At 34.7% G+C, this 17,541-nt stretch overlaps 1 protein-coding gene across 1 annotated transcript in view; it reads left to right on the top strand.

The window, feature by feature from the left end:
* ERBB4 (erb-b2 receptor tyrosine kinase 4) overlaps nucleotides 1-17,541 on the top strand; it is a 1,090,474-nt gene that overhangs the window by 49,530 nt on the left and 1,023,403 nt on the right. The window lies entirely within an intron of this gene.

The raw sequence follows: 17,541 nt of genomic DNA, 5'->3' as shown, positions 1-17,541 counted from the left end.
GGAAAATACCTTTTCTTTTTTTTTTTTTTTCTTTTTGGAAAATACCTTTAATCAGAGCGACAGATCCATTTTGGGGATATAAGAGGGAAGGATAATTTGTGCCAGTTATTATTTTTTAAATATTTATTTATTCACAAGAGACACAGAGAAGAGAGATAGAGGCAGAGACACAGGCAGAGGGAGAAGCAGGCTCCATGCAGGGAGCCCGACATGGGACTGGATCCCTCGTCTCCAGGATCACGCCCTGGGCTGAAGGTGGCGCTAAACCGCTGAGCCACCAGGGCTGCCCTGTTTGTGCCAATTCTAATTCTGTCCATTACACCTAATAATTATTCTCGTAAACTTAAAATGCCCTGTTTTGTTTTGTTTTGTTTTTTTCTTTAGCTTTAGAGAACTTAATTCAGTTTAGCCATATGGAGTATGAATTGGGATTTACCATTCATATACTTTTACGGTTGCATCTTAAGAAAAATTGATAGCAAGGAGTTGTACTCTCTTTGTCACTGACTTATGGGTAATCAATCAGTTACTTCTGCTCAAGACTTAGATTTGGGGGAGTGACACAAATGGGAAGTATCAGTAAAAATTTTTCAAGTATTTGATATGAATTTAAAAGTTCAGGGATGAGGGGAGTGAATGTCTATTCACAAGTTAGTGCCCAGTGCCCATTATGATAGTGGTGGAATTACATGAAGACTATTTTGGTGGTGGGAATTTGTATGAGCCTTGCCTTCTTTACATCTTGTTGGAGCCTTTCTGTTGATTCAGTGACTTATTTGGTAAAATTTTAATAAATTATTCTCTGCTCACGTTAGCTTTCCAAACTTTCTGTTAATTTAGTGACTTATTTGGCAAAATTTTAATAAATTCTTCTCTGCTCACGTTAACCAGTTTCTGTCTTTTGTAACATAGATCTTGATTGTACGGCTTGCTAGTGTGATTGACTGAGACTATAAATTATTTCTGTTACACTATAAACTCTTCCCAAGCTTAAATGAACAAGTGGCCAGATCGGATTTGTGAGTTAGAAAAATCACTTGGGCAACAGTATGGATGAAACAGTAGAAGTGAAAGCTACAGGGATGAACATAATTGAAAGGCTATTGTAATTGTTCAGGTGAGAGAGAATGAGGATTTGAACTCATAAATGGTGATGAGGATTAGCAGGAGAGATAGGAATTCAAGACCTACAGGGATTATTTCAGAATTACAAAGCGAGTAAGTACAAAATGGGGTACCCCCAGTTGTCTTCCTTGGATGGCTTTTAACATACAGGCAAAAGAGATCCTAGTGAGGAGACTGAGTAAAAACTGAAAACAAGTAAAAGGAAAAGCAAAGGAAGGTTACAAACAAAACAAAATAATTTCATGAAAAGAGGAGCGATATAAGTGTCAAAGAAGAATTAAAATTAGAAATTAACCAGTTTGGCAGGTTGAAGGTTTTCAATGAACTAGAACTATGAAGGTAAAATGGCAGGGTTAGAAACCACATTTCAGATGATTGATTTGGCAGTGAGCAACTTGACAAAATCAATGCAGATTCCTTTTCTGATAAACTCTACCAAAAGCCTAAGAAGGGAATAATTTGGAAACTAAAGAAACCGTCACTTAGGGACACAACACGCAGAAAACTCAAAGAAGCTAGAAAGTGGAGAAAAACCATGAGTTGAAACAAATTATTTCTCTGAATCATACCTAGTTTTCTCATTGGTAAAACTGGAATAATGGTAGCCACATCTCATGGTGTCTATGAAGATAGAGGTAATGTTGGCTAAGCTTGGTGATTGATATTTTAGGCTCCCCATCATCTATGCTATCATAGTAATTGACATTTGCTATTTCTCTAGTTCCTCCTCTAAACTCTGACCTCTTTCATGGTACGTAATATGGATTATACCCACATTTGTATTCCAGCCCTTGGAATATTAATGAATGAATAAATAAATAAATAAATACATACATACATACCTATCCTAGTGAGAATGTAGTAAATATTAGTTTCTTCTTCTCTAAAGTGTTTCATCTCTGTAGAAGAAAAGTTTGCCAAAGTCAATTATACATTCCAATAAGGATTTTAAAATGCTTTTCCATGAAGTAATACATAAAATTTACTTTCCATTTATTACAACCATAAGGGAAATAGCCATGGGAGGCAATATTTGATAAATAGAAATATGACAATAAATAGAATATGCTTTATATTACTGAATTATAGCTTTAAAGAGCATGTTTAATGCTCTTATAACCCTTCCTTCTCTCTCTCCAAATAAAGCAAACCAAATATTTCTTGTACACTACTGTCTTTATCATTGTAGAGTAAGAGAATTATAAGATATATCGAAAGATTATCTTATTTGGTAATTACCCCCCAGCCCATGCTGTTTTTCTTTCTTTCTTTCTTTCTTTCTTTCTTTCTTTCTTTCTTTCTTTCTTTCTTTCTTTCTTTCTTTCTTTCTTTCTTTCTTTCTTTCTTTCTTTCTTTCTTTCTTTCTTTCTTTCTTTCTTTCTTTCTTTCTTTTTTAAAGATTTATTTGAGAAAGAGTGGGAGCAGGAGGGGAAGAGGGAGAGGGTGAGAGATTCTCAGACTCCACACTGAGCATGGAGCCTGATGTAGGGCTTGATCTCACAACCCTAAGATCATGACCCAAGCTGAAACCAAAAGTTGGACCCTTAACTGACTATGCTACCCAGGTACCCCACCCATGCTTTTTTTTTTTTTTAACTGGACACCTAGGTGGCTCAGTCAATTAAGCATCTGCCTTCAGTTCAGGTCGTAAATCCAGGGTGCTGGAATTGAGTCCCATGTCAGTCTCCCTGCTCAATGGGAAGTTTGCTTCTCCCTCTTCCTCTGTTCCTCCCCCTGTTTGTGTGTGTGCTCTCTCTGTCAAATAAATAAATTCTTAAGACTCTTACCAGTAATTTTTTTGCAAATATAAATAATAGCGACACCTTTAAAAGGAAAAAAAAAACATGTGGAAAGCCAAAGTGGGGAGTTATTCCTTCTCAACTACTGCTATTTAAAATTCTAGTGTTTTCAGGGCATCCCTGGTGGCTTAGCGGTTTTGCGCTGCCTTTGGCCCAGGGCCTGATCCTGGAGACCCGGGATGGAGTCCCACATCGGGCTCCCTGCATGGAGCCTGCTTCTCCCTCTGCCTCTCTCTCTCTCTGTGTCTCTCATGAATAAATAAATAAATCATCTTTAAAAAAAATTCCAGTGTTTTCAAAAAATATTTTATTTTATTTATTTTAATTTAATTTAATTTTATTTATTTATGATGGGCACACAGTGTGAGAGAGAGAGAGGCAGAGACACAGGCAGAGGGAGAAGCAGGCTCCATGCACCGGGAGCCCGATGTGGGATTCGATCCCGGGTCTCCAGGATCGCGCCCTGGGCCAAAGGCAGGCGCTAAACTGCTGCGCCACCCAGGGATCCCTCAAAAAATATTTTAATGTAGCATAACCTAAAATGTTAATTGTAAACCCATTATATTATAGCTTATTTCTAACTGTAAAACTGAAAAATAAAATGAATTAATACAAACAAAATAGTAAAACCAATAAAATGTTAACTGAACATCATTACTTTAAAGCAATAGTGTTATTTTTCCAAGAACACATTTCTGCTCACAGTGTAACTGTGGTCCTAACTCTTATAGGCAGAGTCTTTGCAGTTCACCTATTGGTACTTTTGCCTGACTTAACAGGACTGCATCCTTCTACCACTTTCTCCATCTAAAATGGTTCACATATTTCATAATGATTACCTTCACCATCAGTTAATTTTCACTTAGTACTAATCCATCCCTATTTGAAATCCCTCAGTTTTCTTTACTCATTATCATTAGCCCATGACAGTAGATCAAGTGGTATATGGTGACAGGGGGATGGCAATGCAAACTCAGTCCCTGAAGTATGGGGGACAACATGATGTTGTTATTGATCATTCAGATTGTTTTGAAAACAAAAACTACAAAATTATTTTTACTGAAAAACTCATGTAGTCTCTTGTTTGGGAAATACTAATGTATGATATTTGGGTAATCTATATAATATCTATGACAACCATAAAATTGTACTGTAGTTTTGATAAAATACTACATCAGATTTTCCCCATTTTTATGTTAGGTGTTTCAACGCTACACATTTTAGGTTTCTGTTATCCCTCATTCTACCTTCCATTTTTTCACATTATATACTGTTGGTTACCTTAATGTTCTTAGGTCTTATTTCCATCCCCTTATTATTCCTCCCATATTTTGTTTGCATTTTTTTCTGTTATCTTCTGTTTTCCACCATCCTTATAAGGTTTCTAGATTGGCAGTCTGTCTTTTGTGCAGTTTTTAAGGATGAATCTTTTTTGAAAAGTGGGATGCTACTGGCCTGTTACTAAACATCATGTGCTTTTAAAATAAAACTCATCTTAGCTATTAACAATATTTAATTTTTTAAATAGCACTAAGATATTCCTGACATACTTGCATTGGAGTACTTAAAACTCCCCCATGGGACGCCTGGGTGGCTCAGCAGTTGAGCATCTGCCTTCGGCTCAAGGCCTGATCCCGGGGTCCTGGGATTGAGTCCCTCATTGGGCACCCCACAGGGAGCCTGCTTCTCCCTCTGCCTGTGTCTCTGCCTCTCTCTTTGTGTCTCTCATGAATAAATAAAATATTTATAAAAAAAAAACTCCTTGCTGTCTTTAAAACTACTCTGTTTCTATTTTCTTTTTCTGAGTAGTCCATTTTTAAAATTCAGTAGGTGTTTAATCTTTTCTTGTGCATTAAGCACAAAGGGGACATTATACCTGATATAAATTCATACCTTCTAAGAGTTTATAGTTCTAGTTGGAAAGGCAGACAAGTAAAACAAGTAACTTTGGTTAGTGCTATTTATCGTAGACGCATGGTGGTTCAGAGCAGGTACGGACTTATTTTTACCTCTGTAAAGAACTCCACGCAGAGATTTCACAGAATAGGTGATGTTGGAACTGATAGAATCAAAGAAAGAACTGTAGGAATTGGGGATTTTCTGGAGTTTCCGTGTTGGAAATCAGAAACTTGATACTACCAAAATCCTCTCTGTTTCATTTCTGTTACTTCTGGCTCATCTTCATTTTCTCTGGCTTTTCCATAATGAAATCACTACCTACAGCTTACTTATTTGTTCCAGAAAAAAAATTATGTGTATGTGTGTGTGTGTGTGTGTGTATATATATATATATATACACACATAAATATATATACATGTATAAAATTTATATACATGAATATGTATACACATAAATATATATTTATTTCCAATGGTTGCACTTTGGTGATATGCTCATGTCCAGGTAGTCATTGTGGCCAGAGAGTGCACACTGTAGTTACTGTCCAATTTAATCATTTCTGGGGAGTTGTGGGTTTAAAGAGCCCTGGGAAAAGAGTGGCCACCACACCATTCAGTCAGTATAGACAACATGTGAAGTAGATGAGTGCTGAGAGGAGAGAAAGTGAAGTTTAAGAAATACCAAATGTGTTAGTGTGACCGGAATACATGAGGTGTGTGTAAGATATGAGTGGGAGAGATACAGAGATGGAGATGGGAAAAGTAAAGATAGTTTTGAAGCGAAACAGCCCAGTTTTCTTTTGTCCTCTAGGTGGAGACACTGAGGTGTTTTTTTTTTTTTTTAATTCAAATTTTTTTTTATTATGTGCTATATTACTTTAAGGCTTTCCTTTCTTGAAATGATTTTCCCTGAAAAAACAGAAAAGAGCTGAGAAGCTGAAGAAAAATAAAATATAATGAAAACTAAATTTCTCTCATTAAAAAGCTTAGTAACTTCAAAATATCAGTGTTTTCCGACAATCACATATTTGCCTTGTGATGAATATTATATATTTTATACACTACATTATATATTTGGAAAGATAACTTATAAAAATATGGGAGGAAACACTAGAAACTTAGATCATGCAAGGAGAGGATGTTCTGTTCATGGACAAATATTGCTTTGAATTGAGGGCACAGTAGTTTCAATTCCATTCCATTCTAGTACCTTTATTTGAATGAAGTGTTTTACAGAAAATTTCAAGTGCAGTCTAGAAGTCACAACTGACATTTAGGACTCTGAGTCTTTTTAAATTAAATTATAGCACACCTACAGAAAAATGCGCATATCATCGGTATGCAGATTGCTCCATTCTCGCAAAGTTAGCACATCTGTATAAATAGCACCCATATCAAGAAATAGAATGTTAATATTACTCCAGAGACAACTTTAGTGAAGGAGCACAAAGGCAAGATTAGATTCTGTGCTTTTGAAAATAATGGCAGAAATAAGAGACCAGAGGCTTTGCAGGAGTCTATGAAGAGGAGATGAGGGTCTAAGTTAGGACAGTGTCTTGAGACAAAGAGGAGACACATTTAATGTCTAAGCTGTAGACCGTTTTTCTATGGAGATATATGGAAAAATGTAGGGAATTGGCTATTGGGCCTGAAAGCATTTTGGATGAGAACTTGAGGAGCACCTGAGTAGCTCAGTCAGTTAAGTGTCTGATTCTTGATTTTGACTTAAATCATGATCTCAGGGTCTTTGGATTGAGCCCCACGTGGGGCTCTGCACTCAGGGCGGAGTCTGGTTAGGATTCTTTCTCCCTTTCCTCTTGCACCTCCCCTCCCTCACCCACCTCACTTGTGCTGGCTCTTGCTGTCATGTGAGCTCACAGTCAACCAAAAAAATCCTTAAAAAAAAAAAACTTTGTTCATTAGATAATAAGTACATATGCAATTTAGGATGTATCTTTAGAACTCATGAGGTTTAAAAAATTGTAAATAAAAAATTATCCAAAATCCAAAAAACTTAGCATTAGGAAAATATACTCAGAAGAATCTTTCTTCAGATTAGAAATATTCTAACAAGGGAAATTCAATGAGGATCACATCTGATAGAAATGATTTCACCTCTAAAATATCATCAGTGGTCCTTATTAATCCCTGATTGTTCTTAACTTAATTGTCTTTTTAATTTTCTTCCTGCAAAAATGAGTACAGAGAACATCATGTCAGTCATCTGTTCCAGTTAATTTCACAGAAAGATGGGGATAGGAGCTCAGCAGATGGTACAACCTTTGCTCTGAGAGTAGCGTGGGTTAAGTAGTCACTCTGTGGGTACCTGTCTTTTTGCTTTAGGTTCACTGAGAGCAGTGAAATGATTGGTCCCAGGCACTCACCCTGTCCTGTTCACCTACACATAATGCAGAATGGTGTAGTGACAAGAATATTAGGCTAGGGAATAAAAGATATTCACTCTAGTACCTGACTGATCCTAGCTATCTGATATTGTCTTTATGTTCTTAAAAAATATCAACAAGGAAATTGAGTTAAATGTCTTACTTCCCTCTAGCTGCAAGCATATTGCTGACTATCTTTTAAGGTTTGCCTTGTGTGATCATTTGAAATGTTATAAACCTTTTGGAGTTTCAGTGTTTTCATCTGTAAAATAACAAACTTTATTTCAAGTTATTTTTAAGAATCAAATAAGATTAAGGATTTTAAAATAAGTTCTAAAATGCTATCAAAATAATCAAAGTTAATACTGATTATTATGCCACATTTCTCCTTCAAACTCTTATTCATATGTTTGCACTTGCTGAAGGAGAAATATCCCTTTTCCTAAGAAAATTCCTTTAGAAAGCCTAAGACAATTGTGGTTTTATTTCTACAATCTTGAATGCACTCAGAAGGCTTGGTGGGATTTTTGGTTTGTTTATTTCTGGTTTTGTTTTAAAATTCAGCCTAGGCAGTATATAGCCATTTCCAAGTGAAACACATCTAGTTCATCTAATTCATGAATATGCTTATGAATTGAAACCTTGGAGTGTCAGTGTCAACACTATTTAAAATGAACTGTAAATGTTAGAAGAACTGCTCTAAACTTAAGGAGTACATCTCCAGACTGTTTATTGAGAAGTGTGATGTGTACTATTCTCTTCTTAAGTTTGTATTTTGGGTTCAAAGGGTTTGATTGATGCTTACCATCCCCAGGCCTGATGTATAGAAAAGACTTACAGAATAATAACTAAATATCTAAGTACAATTTACCAATACTTTTTTAAACATGCCTGAATCTAGAAACATTTTAATAGAAATGTTATTTTTTCTAGCTTTCTTTAAATACTTCACACCTTCAACAGTTTGCAGCATTTTTTTATCGATACTTCATCTTTGGGACACATTACTGTGAATACTTTCTTTCATGGCATGCTGCTGAAGTAATTTTCCAAAAGACATGGGGAAGAAATGGATGTTGACTTTCTCCTAGGTATCAAGTATTATGTCTTTTGATCTTGCTGCAGCTTTGCAAAGTACACTGCTATTTTAGAGTTGAATAGATTAGGACCCAAATTGGGTAGGTTTTCCATTGGTCACACATTTGATACTAGAAGAACAGGAATTTGATTCCAGGGTAAATGCCTTCTTTTAGAGTTTTTTTTGTCCTCTTTGGCAAAGACAGAAAGTTTCTATCTAGAACCTCTCTATGCTGGTTTTAAAAAGCATCCCTCTTTTCTTGTGTTATCTATTTTAGAGTTCCTAATTTGTATGGCATAAAATTTGCACATAATGATTTTCATTATCAAATGATGAACAATTTGTACCTTGCAAAAAGTCTTAGGTATTCATTAAAATCTGCTCTCAGAAAGATTTGATATATGCACACACACGTATTTGTAATAAATGACTTACAGATGTATAATTTATAAGATATATATATAACTGACATATATAACATACCATGTAATTTGTAATATATTATAGACATATAATTTATATATGTGTAATTGGTAAACCTCAATTTGTGTAATATAATGTAATATAAACAAGGTATATATATATATGATATAATATGTATAACTTGCATGTATGCATGTGTGTATGCCTGTATATAAAATTAGGAAAGGTTTTAGAATAGATGTAATCATACTAAATATTGCTCAAAAATGCAAATTTTTTAAAGCCTTAAAAATTGAGAAGGCAATTACATTTATGTAAATTTAAAAACTACTTCAGGAAACTTGGCTACAAATGTATATTCCTTTGAGCAAATAGTACATTGTTATTAGTTGCTAACTTCATAAGTAAGAAGTAATTTCTTTTTAAAAGCCTCCAAATAAACTTGAATATATAATCAAATATACTAAAACTAGTAACAACATACTTTTAAGATACTCAAGGCATATGCCATTACTGCACAGTGTGTCAACGATGCCAGGAGCACATATGGCTTGCTTGCTTGCATCTCTGTGGTGTCTCTCTGATATTGGCAAGGCAACAGCACACCGCAATTCAATTCACAGGCATGATATTTACATATGTACTTCATGACACACATGTATTATATAATGAGGCAGTATATTTAAAGGTTGCAATAAGAATAGAGTAGATCTTTAGTTCTTATTTCAAGACACCTGGAGAATATTACGCAGTTATCTTAAAGATTTCTCATTTCTCTTTAAGCAAAATCCAAACCATCTTCCTTGGCTGAGAAAACCCTGCACAATATAGTGTTTTCTTATCTTTCTTTTCTTTTGCTATTATTCCCTATGGTCTAGCAACACTGGCCTCTGGGTTCTTCCAGTGTGCCAAGCTTTTTATATACTGTGCTTTCCCAGTAAAATATGCCTACATTAATAAGGTCTAATTTCATATGCATTAGGAGCCTTTGCTTTAACATAGATATTCAATGAAATGTCATATTTTATTGAATAGATGAAGCACATTATTTTTCCTAAATTATTAGAAGGTATTTTAAATGTGTTATCTTCCTTTGATGTTGTCTGCTTGCCTAGAGGCAGGTTGAAAATAAGGTCTTCACCTAAGTAATAATGTCCATAAAACTTAAAAAGTGAGAATTTAATAGTGCTTTTATTTAATTGAAAAGCCTAAATATGTAGAAATACTTTTAGAAATTTTCTTTGCTTGTAAACATGATAGAATAAAAAAATAGAACTTCCATAAGTGCAGGGATGACTTTGTAATAACATATGAAGCTTCACTGGAGATTTCCTGTGTGACACCATGACCTGCTGTTAGGCAGAAATCATCATAAAGTCCTCTGTTAAATGACCTTCACTTTCATCAAAACTTCTGTATGTGCTACTATTCGAGTTTCACTAGTTCTAGAGCTGATAGTCTCTGCAGAACATATCCCAGAGGAATTTTAAGTGTATTTTCTATAATCAGCATACCAACTTTACTTACTGTAAGGTTCTATATAAGGCAACATGGCAGAGACAGAATTGTATTGGTGTGAGTCCTAGTTCTAGTTCAGGCTCTATTATACTTTCTAGCATCGTAGGCCTGAGGCAAGTTTCTTTGTCACTAAAATAAGGATGTTAATAGAACCTTCAACATAAGGGAAATATAAGAATTAGGTGAGTTGATGACTCTTAAGCTTAGTACTTGGCACACAGTGACTACTCAATATTGGGTGCTCTTGTTTTCATAAGAAGTTGCTTTTCCTAACTTGCAGCTTCAGGATTCTTGAGGCGAAAAGGGGCTGTCTTTTGGAGTGTGGTTTCATTGGCATATTTAATGGGTAATGGGGATAAGATTCCCTGGTTGTTGTCTGGGTGGCTAAGGTCAGAGAAAGGGGTAGCTCCTAGAGATTTTAAGGATTTGGGGGGTTGAGGAGGGAATTGGGGGTCAAAGGGAGTCTAGCAATACAGCAAAAAAAAAAAAACAAAACAAAAAAACAAAAAACAACAACAAAAAAAAAAAACAAGAAAACAAAACAAAAATCCCCAAAACAACCACAGGACTTTTCTTAGAAGATGCTAAGTAGAATTCCTTTATGATAAAAAATGACTGAGGGACTGTAAGAATAGGGATGCCTTCTATTTAAGTTATTTGCTGTAATGTAGCACTCCTTGTTTTACATTTTAGTAAAGTTGGCCTTATAAACCCTTGAGTGTTTCATTTTGAGGAATAAAAAGATTGAGGTAATGCCCGCTGGAAAATCATGATGCAGGAAAAAAAAATGCCAAAGGAGAAATTTAGGGTTAAGATAGAGAATGCAGAAGTGGGAACTCAGTGAGGAGGGACAGTAAGTCACCATTTTTACCCTCAAATTGATCTTTGGAGGTTTTGGGGGAGAGGTAGGATTTCTGATAATATTTGAGATCAAATTATTTCAGTTTGTACTTATCTCTTAGAAAATTGATGACTGTCCAGATGCCTGGGTGGCTCAGTGGTTGAGCATCTGCCCTTGGCTTAGAATGTGATCTTGAGTCCAGGGTCGAGTCCCACTCAGGCTCCCTGCATGGAGCCTGCTTCTCCCTCTGCCTGTGTCTCCGCCTCTCTCTCTCTCTGTGTTTCTCTCATGAATAAATAAATAAATAAATACAATCTTAAAAAAAAAACCTGATGACCTAGTCCATTTGGAGGGCTTGATAATATTTAGCTTATAACATTATTAGTAAAAGGGGTGGTAGATTGGATGAAAAGCCAAAGATAGGATATGCAAAATGTTCAGACTCTATTATAACTGGTACCTGCAGACTTCGGGGCACTAGGAATCTGAAACTTTCAGGGAAATAGGATCCTGGAGCTCTCGGGATTTGAAGCCAGTGCTTCCTTTATTTGTGTGTCTCTCTTGAAGCATGTGCACACACACTTTCATGTTATCTCTGTTTTTTTCTGTGTATTGGTTCCATACTTCTGTCTTGATCATCCAGCTACTCTTTCTTGCTCTTATATTTATTCATAACTTTTCCTTGTGCTTAATTGTGAAATTAAGCATGTTCTCAACTTCTTGCATGTTCTCAACTTCCTTTTCCACTCTTTCTTTTGGCATTTCCTAGTTTAGGAGTCTGAGGGAGAAGATCTAGTTGTACTAGCTCACATTTCCAAACCAGGCCCGTGACTGGACATTCTTGTGTCTGAGTTCTACCTGCAAAGTGATTGAGGACAGACTGGCACCAGAAAACATATCTGGTGGAAACTCTAGAATTATTCTTACATTTTTAAATATTAATTTTTTCCCTACTGCATCAATTTCATTAAATTAGAATTTCTGAAAATGGTGTATATTCGCCTGTCTTTGGACTTATTTTCCTGGCCCGTAATGTACTTTAGAATAATGAATTGAACTCGAATAAGTTGTTTGGATTTCTGTGTTCTTGATGGAAGTTAGTAGACTTGGTTGAAGCTTTCTAATAAAGAATATTTTATAAAAAAACAAAAAACAAAACAAATGACACAGCCTAGTAAGATTATTCCTAGGATGAAAGCTAAAAATAAGCAGGTAAACATCTTGAACACTTCACAATTCTTTCTTTTCACGCATTGCAAGAGAGAAGCCAGAGAATCATTATCTGTTTCCTGTCCTCCAAACAGAACCCACATATTGAAAAACTGAGTGACAAGCAATCTGGCCTATCCATATGACCATATTGTTTTCATCCCCTAATTAGCTTAGTCCTCACTGTGTTGATGAGGAAACAGATGCATGAAGCAGCAAATTACCTTCATCTTGCCTCTGAATAACTACAAAAAAAGACCCAGCATTTAATTGTCTCATTTGAACTTGGGCGATTCAAAAGCAATAAAGTGGAAATATTCAAGAAAGGAACATTGCTTTTAAAAACATGTTTTCTCTTCATTTAAAAGTCCACAGAATGCAGATTTGAATTATAGGAATTTGGCGACTTTAGTTGGAAATGATTACTTCTTATTAAAGACTTATAGTCAGTTGGTTCATTAATTGACATGTGGATAAATAGAGATAAATGTAAAGTGTTTGTGGTCCTGAAGGTGTACTGCACGTTTATCTTCCATGCCTCGTTCTCATTCAAATTAATTGTAACGGTTCCTTTTGGATTCTTTATCTGATTACATTGGAGGTGTAATTTTGCTTAGCTATCAAAGTAGCAGAAGTATAGAGAGAAAGTAAGTGCCAGAGAAGAGCTAATGAGAAAACGTTTGACAGACACAATCTTCTAGCTTTGGTTTTTGCCTTCTAGTTAAAACTTTGTAGTGCTCTGTCATTTTTATTCATATTTCTGTGGTTTCCAGACTCTTAAAAAAGTTTTGGGTATTTACTATTTTTAGCTAAGATTTATTGTATATTCTTAAATTGACAAACAGTATAATGTGTGTTTTACATAGATCGTTTCATTTAATTAATATCATTACATTATAGTGGTGATATCTTTGCTATACCATTTTATAGGCAAGGAAACTGAGGCTTGAGGCTTAGAATATGTAAGAATCACTGCTTCAAAAGCCATTCTGAAAGCACAAGCAGGGGCAGAGAAATGGTTAAATGGAATTCTCATGATGAATATAGACTTCTGAAGTGGTGTCATCCTTAGGTTGTGTTTCATGAAGAAATCATTTTCTGAGAGTTATTTTATGGACTTGTGGTAGTCTTCAAGGGACTTACTTAAAATATTATTTGAATCCCTTGGGTCAGAGATAGGAAAATTTTTTTTATAGTTCCTAGTTACATATTTATAAAACTGGCTAATTTGTGTTAATGCATAAGTGAGGAAAGTGGCGTTATATTCTTCGCAAGGTTTGTGGGCCTTCTGCATCATTTTTCTTGAGTTCTCAGATCTTCAGTAGGGTCTTCGGGGAAGAACTCAGATATACAAACTACACAAAGGAACTATGATATGCTTCTTAGCAATCTGTAGAGATACCTACATATTTGTAGTTTAAGAAAGTGCAATGAAGAACCGTAAGTTAGGCAACCAATACAGCCTGTTGTATTAAAGGGGGCAGAGGAGAATGAGAATAGTATTTGTCATTAGGATATATACATTTGAGTTTTTGAAGTTCCCATATTACATGTTTACAAGATATTGCTATCAACATTAATTTCACAAATTCTGTTTGGATACCTACTATCTGCCAGGTACACTGCTGACACAATGTGGAGCGAAGTGAGCATAATCCCTAACTAGAAGTTTTCAAGCTAGTGAGGGAGACAGACTTTATTAAATCATCTTAGCAAGTCATGAATCACAAACTCAGCTAACTGCTTAAAAAAATAGTACCGTGAGAGATATTGAAGGTGTGTATGTGTCCCAATGTGTGTAGTGTATGTTTGTGTGTGTGTTTGGGAAGGGGTAACTTGTTTTAATTTATGGACCAAATAATTTTTCTAAATATCACTAACAAAGTAATATTTAACCTGAAATCTGGAGGATGTAGGCAAATAATAATTGTTATGCATACACAGTCTGAATTTTATTTTAAAGATTCTTCTGTCTTCATCATTGAAAATGGATTGGGGAAAGGCAAGAGAGCCCATACAGTAAATTCAAGCCAGAAACAAAAGGTATCACGCTGAGTGAGGATGAAGAAGAAGCTAGTGAGAAGTGTTAGAGATTCAAAAACTGTTTAGGATGTAGAATTGATAACACAAGTCTTATTTTATTCATTTGATTAAAATATAAAAACTCCAATAGCTTTTTATTCTGAAAACACTAATTCATAAAACTCAAAAGCAGGGTTTCTTATTATACTTTTTTTTGCATCATGTTATCATTCATACAATAAAACTTGATGTGTGTTTTCTGTGTGTTACTGTGTTATTTGAAAAGTAAGTCCAACTTCCTTTCTGTGAGCTTAGGGAACATAAGAGATACAAAAACAGGTAATAATACAATCTTGTATTTGAAATACAGTGTTATTCAAGTAGCATTAGTAGAGGAGTATTTAACCTAGCCTTAATTATACAGGGAAATCTTTGAAGGGGGGGGGTGGCACCAGAAATGATTATTTGAGGATTTGATCAGCAAGAGAGACATTCCCAGCAGAGGGAAAATGGGAACAAAGACAAGAAAGTATGAAATTTCATAGAGTGTTTAGAAGCTATAACAGAGATTTTACAGGGGCCAAGGGGCCTGGGTGTTAGAACTGGCTACATAATTTACAGAACCCAATGGAAAAAAAATGCAAAGCTCCTTGTTCAAAAATTATTCATAACAAGTAGAGAAGCTTGGGACTCTTCTGGACAAGTGACTCTTGTTTGACTTCATTGGTTGCAAGCCTATGAGGCTGAAAAATTGGAGGTACTAGAGGAAAGTTAGGAATGTAAGTGATAAAGGAGAAGCAAGAATTAAGAAGACTCCCAAATCTTCTACTTTAAGTGCTTGAGAAGTGTTGATGCTACTAACAGAAATAGAGACTGTAAGAAGGAGAATGGCCAGGTATTAGGGAGTGGTTTACATTTTGGCAAGTTGAATTTAAGGTATCTGTGGAATCTTCTATAAAAAAAATACTTAAAAAATACTTAGTAGGCAACTGAATATAAGAACATGAATATCTTGGGAGAAGGCAAAACTAGAGAGCTTTGTGGGTGTTGAAATTATGACAGGTGAGTTAATCAAGAAGACTGAGAAGAGCAGCAGGCCAAAGATAGGATCCTCAAGAAACCCACCATTTTCAGAAAGATTAGCCATGTAAATCTTTAATGCACAGCACGGTCCTCCAAAGCACATGCCCCTGCTGAGGTTCAGGATGAGTTATTGCTTTGTCACAGGTTATTTCTTTGGCAGCTGAGAGATACTAATACCATACCATGATGACCATTCCAATGATTACTAGCATGAATTAAAGCTTTTCTCTGCCAACACAATATGAAGTTAATCCCAGTGTGAGACACACACAGTCAGTGTTACTTCAGTAAAACCAGGAAATTGCTACTTTGAACCTTATTACTCTTGTATGCCTCTTATATTAATGTTTTAATTAAACAATCATTTACTGAGTGACTATTTGCAAACACACCTATTTGTGACATCACTGAACAAATACTCTAATAAATCACTATTTTCCCTTATCTTCTGAGACATATTGGGTGATTAATTGGTTTTCACATTACCTCTCTCTAATTAGATTCTCTACGGCAATTAAATGGAAACTATACACTTAATATAATTATTGGAAAATGATTATTTTGTATTTTACACCTTTCAAACTGTCTTGTATTCTTTGTTAAATATTAAAGCATAATTTCTGGAATTTTCTACTAACTTTTATTAGCTATTATAAATGGCTTATCAAAGCAACCTCTTTTTTTCAGAATTAGTGTGAATATTAAAACACTTCAGTATCATGATGTCATGAAAGTCTTGTTTTTTCACCACAGTAATAGCTCTGCATAGATTATAATGCTATTTGTTTAATTAATAACTTTACCATAAACTCTTAGTAGACGTTTTTATACACTCTAAGAAAAGAAATGCTTTACAAATGAAAATTCCAAAATTAGTTAATTATAGTTTTATCCATATACCAAAATTAGTAAGATAGTTTTATTCTCCAATTACAAAAATAAAGTTGATAATTATTTCATCAGTAAATACTAATTTATTACCCTATCCATTGTGCTTAAGTGTACTCCATATTTAATAACATTTGAAAAAGAAAATAAAAAAACTAAGTAACAATGTCATTATATAGTGTGTTACACAAAGCTACTTACTATGCTGTGGGAAAAATCTATTTCATGTTTCTTGTTTTCTGAATTTAATTATCACATTTTTCTAGAATCATTGCCCAGATCTCATGATGTAAAACAAATTTTCACTTTGTCAAAATGCATTTAGGGATCTATTATGAACTGCTGCCACATTTAGGAAAATGGCAAGTGTGGAAACCTGTTTTTTTCTGCCAGCTTTGACAGAAAGGATAAACATGACATTAGTCATCTTGTTTTTCCATTGCTGTGATTATCAATATATTCAGTAAGAACAAATCACATCCCCTGAGTCTGTCAGAAGAAGATGAAATAATTTTAACCACAGAATAATAATTACCATATTCAAAAGTAATTAGCAATGTTGCATGTTGATCCTTAATAACAATTTTATGTATACACACACAGAACAAAAATGAATGCTGAGTTGATAGGTTTATGCTTTACTATCTACCTGCTTCAGTAAGACAATATATATTTTATTCGATTTTCAACTTTTAATCTTTCTTAAGTAGCACTTTATTTTATTTTTTTACTAAACTAGCGTGAAAAGCAACTTAAGTATCAAGATTTTGCAAGAAATTGGGAATAGACTTTAATAAAATATAGTTAATAAATATATTTTCTAATATATAAATTAACATGTTAAATTCATTTGCATAACCTGTCCTCTAGCTCAATTTTACTCAAAGCATGATCCATAGACTGGTGCTGTTTTTTTTAAGAAAAGTACAAAAATTGAGACTAAGCATTTAGAATTTTTAAAGATCTGAAAATTTTATTTTCAGAGTGTGTGCAGGAGGTGGGGAAAGCAGAGGGAAGAGGGTTAGAGAATCTCAAGCTGATTTTCCATGGAGCATGACAATCCTGAGGTTATGACTGGAGCTGAAATCATGAGTCGGATGCTTAACTGACTGAGCCACCCAGGCACACAAAGTATTTAGAAGTTTTTATATCAATCTGACATTGCTGTGAAATCCAAGAACATGATCATTTTTCTGGTACTTTTTTTCTGGTAATCATGTATTTTTACAAGTATTGTAGAGTGGCAGTTAGAAACTGAAACAAAAACCTATT

This window comes from Nyctereutes procyonoides, unplaced genomic scaffold (assembly GCF_905146905.1).
Source record: "Nyctereutes procyonoides isolate TBG_1078 unplaced genomic scaffold, NYPRO_anot_genome, whole genome shotgun sequence".
NCBI classification, from domain to species: domain Eukaryota; kingdom Metazoa; phylum Chordata; class Mammalia; order Carnivora; family Canidae; genus Nyctereutes; species Nyctereutes procyonoides.
This window is presented reverse-complemented; position numbering and strand designations above follow the sequence as displayed.